Below are 7,294 nucleotides of genomic sequence, written 5' to 3'. Positions count from 1 at the left end.
AAGGATGCTCCAGCCTCATGCTCTCCAATTCACCCCAACCCCAGGGCCAGCTGGACATTCCCGAGCACCAACTCTCTCCTGTCCTGTGGACTCCTGCAATACCTCGCACTTCCCAACTGGTAGCCTCCCACGCTCCTTTTGAGGCACACACTCTGGATCAGAAGAAACTGGGTACAGACTTTTACCATAAAGCCACTGGCTCCAGGATCCCTCAAGCTGGATGACTCTCGGACACATTAACCTCAGCAGGTTCAAAAATGATGTCAACGTCTCTCAAAACTCTACCATAGTCTTGTTGTTAAGTAACCCCAGCTCCACTGTCTGAATTTGCAAGCCAGGAGCTGCAGAATCACACCTGGTTTGTCCTCCTTTTCCTGCTTTCTCACAGCCGAATTATCACTGACAGTAACCCATCCCCCTTCCGACATCACTCTCCATTTCTCAACTCCACCTCTGTCACCAGGGCCTGGTTCAGGCCCTCTTCCACGCTTGCCACAGCAGCCCTGTTTCTGATTTTACCTGACACTTTTTTCTTGCCACTGCAGTCCAAGGGACTTCAAACCACAGCTGGAAGGCCAAAGGCAGCCTGATGCCTGTTTCTGTAGGGCCAGAGGAGGTATTTGAAAGGTGAGGGACAGAGAGAAAGAGAGAGACACATTCTACCTGCTGGTTTATTCCAGAGTTCCTGTAACAGCTTGTTCTGGGTCATGCTGAAGCCAGAAGCCTAGAACTCCATCCAGGTTTCTGATGCTGATGTGGGTGGCAGGGACCCAAGCACTCGGGTCATTATCTGCTGCCTTAGCAGAAAGCTCAGTTGACAGGGGAGGAAACAAGATTTGAATCAGCACTCTGATGTGAGATGCAGGCATCTCAAGTGGTGGCTTGACTAATGTGCCATAATACCTGCCCCTGGCTATAGATAGATAGATAGATAGATAGATAGATAGATATAGATAGATTGATTGATTGATTGATTTATTTGAGAGGCAAAGTTGCAGACAGAGAGGGACAGACACACAGAAAGAGGTTTTCCATGCACTGGTTCACTCCCCAAATGGCCACAATGGCTGGAGCTGGGCTGATTCAAAGCTACGAGCCAGGAGTTTCTTCTGGGTCTCCCACATGGGTGCAGGGGTCCAAGCACTTGGGCCATCTTCTGCTGCTTTCCCAGGTCATTAGGAGGGAGCTGGACTGGAAGTGGAGCATCTGGGACTTGAACTGGTGCCGATAAGGGATGCTGGCGCCACAGGCAGAGGCTGACCCTACTACACCACAGCACCAGCTCCGTGGCTTTTATATTTTTAAAGGGTTGAAAAGAGAGTAAGGGGTGGAAGGAAGGAAAAAGGGAGTGAGTTGAGAGGGAAGGAAGATATGAAAGGAAGGGAGGGAGGGAGGGGAGGGAAAGAGGAGAGGAAGGGAAGGCAGAACAGAAGGAAATGGAAAGGAAAGGAAAAAGAAATAATATGCAACAAAGACCATACATTATACATAAAGTGTAAAATGTTTACAGTCTGGTCATTTATAGAAAAAGTACGCCAACCGCTGCAAACCTGGGCTCCATCCTGTCCACAAAAGCCCTTTGTCTGATTCTTGTACACAATACACAGCAAACTCCCTAGCTTGGCATATAGTTCCTTGCAGAAGTTGTCCATAACATTTCTTCTCTGTGTTGTCTCTGAAGTCCCTCCTGTTCTCCATACAAACTTCCCGGGCCCCAGCAAACTTCTCACTATTCCCAGAATTCCACTCAACAGCCTCCCATGCCTGCTTCTCTATGACCTGCCATCCCTCTGCCTAGACTGCCTTTCATCCCTTCTCTGCTGGTAGGCTTCTCGCCTCCTAGGCCTCATCATTGCCTGAGTTCTTACCTCTTTTGAATAGCTACAAATTCCCCCCTGTGTTAGGAAGATGTAGACTCTGCAGCCATATGCTATGTCATCAAAGAATACCAGCCCTACATAAATATCTAAATATGACCTTTCAGGATTCCCTTCTCCAGAAAAATCATTCTTTTGAGTTTTTTAAAAAAATCTATTTTATTTGTTTGAAAGGCAGAGCTGGGGAGGCGGGTACAGAATCTTCCATCTGCTTGTTCACTCCCTGAATGGCTGCAATGGTAGGGTTGGACCAAGCTGAAGCCAGGAGCCTGGAACTCCTTTTGCATTTCCCACATGGGTGACAGGGGCCCAAATAGTTGGGCCATCTTCTGCTGTCCTCCCAGGCACATTAGCAGAGAGCTGGATTGGAAGTGGAGCAGCTGGGACTCGAACGGGTTCATGTGGGACACAGCATTGCAGACTATTGCCTAACCTGCTGTACCACAATATCAGCCCCTCTTTTCCATTTCTACACATTCAAATATGACGCATCATCAACAACAAGGTCAAGTACCCCTCTTCCACAAACTTTTTTTCATCCTCTCATCTCTAAGTCACCCCTCTCTTCTTCAGATTCTCCAAATATTTTTCTAGGCTTTTCTGAGGACATTGAACAATTTTCACTCAGTAGCATAATTATTTGTAGGAATGTTTCATCCACTTGATAGGTTTTTGTATCCTTGAGTTCTAGTTTCCTGCCCTACATATTTCTACTATGGTTCTCCTTTCCTGCTTGCATCTACCTTAGAGACTTTGGCATTGATGGTACCTGACACATTGACCTGTGAAACAAACATGACTCACTAGAGAGTCTCATCTGGTTATATTAATTAGTCGCAAATATTTTGCATAATATAGCATCAGTGAAAATGTCCACATGGTGATTCATGTTTGAACTGGTTTTTAAAAATATTGTTCTATTTGCTTGTATATTAAGACACAATTCGCTCATGGTTAATCCTTAACTGATAAGATTATGAAGCAAAACCCAATGCCTGATCTTCATCATACTCATTTTCAAAATTTCACTTGTTCAATGGAAAAATCTTGAGCTTCCTCAAATGACACCAAAGGGAGGCCAACCAGTATAAAGACCATGAGCTCATACACAATGACTCTGATATCAAAAGAATCATCTGTTATTTTTTGACTTTCCACAAAATGTACCATCAGAGAAATGAATAGGCATTGAAAATTCTGCATAGACTCCAAAAGCCTGCTCTTGAACTGCTTCAGTTATATTAAAAGTTACAGTTTTGGGTTAAAAATATTATAGTCTATTACTATTAACACACTCATGGGACCTATTTATGAATAAATTCATTAAATAATGATTATCATGATTATTATTATTATTATTGTCAGTTTGTAGGTATAATACCTAATTATCCCCCTAAACATCCAGTAATATGTGAACAAATGCAATCAATACAGAATATGGAACAAAATATTCTATTTTCATCTGCATATGTGCTAGGAAACAGACTATGAATATGGAAATGTGTGGACATGGCCCTCTCCCTCCACCCTCCCATGAGATGCTGCCATGGGTTAGTTCAATTATGTCTTCTCTGTTGTCCTAACCCCCAATCTCGTTTTGTCTTTTCCTGTTCCTAGTATCAGAGACAGGACAGAAAGAAGAAAATGATGATAAGTTCTTTGTAAGAAAAGCTAAGTACAGTCACATAATAGAGAGATGAGGGAGGACTTTAGTGGGCGGGAGGGTAAATGTTGTTTGGATATGGACAGAATATGCTATGTTGGTGGATGATATTTTGGAGAACATGATGGCTGGAGGGAAAAAAATGGGATCTGAGAAGAACTGCTGCATGGAGAGAAAAAGTAAGTCACTTTTACTACCCTTCAGAGACAAAAGTAAAGACCAAAATTCATTTTTTATCGTTTTTGGGCCTCCAATTTTAAGCTGACATCTCTCTGGGACTGAACCACATGTGACATGGTTTAATTACAGTTACATATTTACATCTGCATATTATACATGAGTTTTTCAGTGTTTCTAGATTATGAATATTTTAACCCATCTTTATAATAAAATATCATGTATTATGCTATAAAATGCAACATCCACATGTAGTCTTTTCACCAGATAAAACATAAGGTTTCAAGGGAGCCAGTTATAGTAGATTCCTTGAGGGTGTAATCCTCCATCCATTTCTGCATTTGATTGTAGGAAGCATAATTACACAGGTGAACACTTGGAGATACTCTGGATTAACCCAAAGGCAATCTGTAGTCATCATGAACATGTACATGTGTGTACTTGGGCATTCAGAAAATCACAAAGGAGATGCGCATGTTTATATACACGTGCTCTTTATGCATAAGCCTCTATATTTTGCTTCAGTTCTCAGCCAAAAATATCCAAGGCTGTAAGTGAGTTACCTTTAAAAGCCAGCATTTTGTGTTTGATGCACAACACACAATTTTAAAAATTCTTTTGCTTTCTACTTCCGCCATGCAGTTCATACCAAAGGCCAAAGGCCTCTCATCCCTCTAAAAAAAGAAGACCCTCTCACCTGCCCTTGCCTTCTCCCAAGCTCCCCACGCCAGAGGCACACTGCAGTCTGAGTACCCAGGAGGGCAGAAAGGACATGGGCCGGGTGTTCATTTTATGAAAACCAAAAACCAAAACCAGCAAGGAGTGGCTGAGTGAGGAAGCCTTTCCCATGGAGCCCATCTGAAGCCCATCTTCATTCCTGCGGGAGGGGGAAGGAGGAGGCAATTCCATGGGAAGTTCCCTGATAGGCTGCCTAGAGTCTAGAAGCAGGTCTTTATTAAACAATGCATTTATTTATTGATTTCCAAACATAATCGACTGATGACAACAAGATGGGAGTATATAAACTACTTTTATGGCTCATTCAAATAACCCAGTGTGACAGCTGAGTAAAATGTTCATTTTATTCATGGAGAATAAAAATGGACATGGCTAGTTTCTTCAAAGGGACACAAAGAAATGACTGCACTGATCAGATTTGGGGCCTCTGTGTTTGAGCCCCTTCATTCTTGCTCCCCCATAGCTATTCTGTCAGGAAGGGGGGCCTGGAAGAGCAGAGATACTAAAATGGGGGATTGATCATGCCAGCCTCTAGGTTCTAAAGACACCCAGGTGTAGAGGGAAGGCACCTGCTTAGCAACCACAGTGAGGGTTCCCAGGGAGAAGTGCCCTGGCCCAGAGTTCTGTGAGGCCCAGCAGAGAATGCTTCATTTTGGTTCATAAGTACTTCCTGATGCCATACACTCTCTCATTGCTTCTTACCTTCATCTTCAGCAAGAAGGAAGTACTATGAGGGCTGCAAGGAGCCAAAAGAAGAGGGAACAAGAGTATCTGACAGAAGAAAGGTAGGGGGAACAACAAACACGATTTCATTTTAGAATCAGTCCAAGACCATCCGAAATAAGACGGTATCCCAGCCTGGAGAATTCCGTAATTGTTAAATCCCTCAGCTGGGGCTTCTCACAGTCCACCTCCTTTGACTCGCTGTGATTGCTGTGATTATAGGAGGAGGAACGAGGCTGAGGGTCCACACGTGGTGGAAATGTACCACACGCCCCACTGCCATCAGTCAAGAAAAGGGGAAGGAGAATGGCAGTGGGTCTAACTTCCTCCTCAGCCCACAACATCTCTTTTGCCCACATTTTTTACCATTTATACAATGAAAGGTCTCTAGCATTGATATGTTATGGTGCTATGAACAGCCTGTGTGCCTAATACAACAGGAGAGCAGTAGACAGCTCATGGCTGTCACTCACTCAGGAGCATATTTACCTAAGTCATTCCAGTATAGTGAACACCAGGAACTGGTATGGCAATTTGCCATGAGAAAGACAAGCAATGCACACGTGTGACCTATTGAATGGACATACATGTGTGCTGTCTTATGCCTTTGAGCATATGATTCTACATACATATATTTGTGTGTGCATATATAATTCATATCTTCTTTTGACATTGGGAATATAAAACTGGATATTTTCATGTCAACAGCAATGAAAATGAGGCATTTGAGTGCAGATGAACCTCTTATCTCAGAGAGCTATCTCTAATTTCAAAAACTAGTGATTAAAAATTCCTCACAATCAATCATTTTCCCAAGATGCCTTCGCATGCCACAGCATGGCAAGGTGACAACAGTTTACAACAATTCATGATGTATGCTAAAAATATTAGAAGAGAGGTATCTTAAGGTTCTCAACACAAAGAAATGATAAACGTTTATGGAGATGTAAATGCTAATACCCTGATTTGATCATCACACATTGTGTATACACATGGAATTACGACACTGTACCTCAAAACTATGTACAATTAGGTGACAATTTTTAAGTAATCCAAACATTAAATATATAAATGAATGATACATGATCTGTAGAAAAGTAACAGAAGAGGCATGGAAGTGACTCGTCCTCACAGCCCTCTCCTGAAATCCATCCTGCACGCACTGATCTTGGACTTCTGGCCTCCACAATACATTTTCATTGTATTTTTCTGTAAGTCAGCAAGGATGTGATATCAATGGATAACATAGGCAAAAAGTTCTTGTATCTGATTCTACTTCTATCTTTTCGGTCAAGAAAAAGTTTTCAGTCTAAAAAGTGCCTGAAAGAATGCTGCTGGAGAGGACTGAAGCCCTATTCAGATGAGCAGAACAGACCGCGAAGTCATAGAGCACCTGGAATATAAAGGCGCTCAATTGCTTTATCACCCATTTTGTCTCAACAATGCTGGACACAGGAAAGGTGCTGGAAGCAAGCACTTAAAATTCTGGTTTTCAAAAATGAGAAGGAGAAGATTGTAAGCTACACGGGAGGAGCAAGATGGCAAGACATTAACATTCAACGAGCAGGGGCTGGTGTTCTGGTACAGCAGGTTAGGCCACCCCCTGCAAAGCTGACATCTCATATTGGAGTGCTACTTTGCTTCTGATCCGGGTGCTTGCTGATGCATCTGAGAAAGAAGGTGCTTGGTCCTCTGCCACCCGTGTGAGAGACCTGGATGGAGTTCCTGGTTCTTAGATTCTGCTGGCCCAGCCCCGGCTGTTGTAGCCATTCGGGGAAGAGTGGCTGGAGGTCAATCTCTCCCCCCCCCCCCCGCCTTTCAAATAAATGCATAAGTAAATCTTTTAAAAAATATTCAAGATCAGAGAGTACCAAGAGCCAGCATTTCATCATGCAAAACTAGACAGATTAATATAAAAAATATAGATGTTTTTGTTCAAGGTTTCTAGAAAGAGTAGGCAAATGCCAGCAACACATTCACACTATGTGTCTGTGCGTGCATGCAATGTCTGGCTATCACAAAGCCCCTTACTTCCCTGTGGACAAGACAGAAACATTGCCTTGGGTGACAGAATGACTGTCAGAACTGGTTACTGGTTGCATGATTAAGTGGCAGA

General features: G+C 43.0%; 1 protein-coding gene across 13 annotated transcripts in view; it reads right to left on the bottom strand.

The window, feature by feature from the left end:
• The window catches only part of PALM2AKAP2 (PALM2 and AKAP2 fusion), a 593,877-nt gene that overhangs the window by 198,754 nt on the left and 387,829 nt on the right, over positions 1 to 7,294 (bottom strand).

Source organism: Oryctolagus cuniculus, chromosome 1 (genome assembly GCF_051225735.1).
Source record: "Oryctolagus cuniculus isolate XC-2025 breed Fujian yellow rabbit chromosome 1, ASM5122573v1, whole genome shotgun sequence".
Classification (NCBI taxonomy): domain Eukaryota; kingdom Metazoa; phylum Chordata; class Mammalia; order Lagomorpha; family Leporidae; genus Oryctolagus; species Oryctolagus cuniculus.
This window is presented reverse-complemented; position numbering and strand designations above follow the sequence as displayed.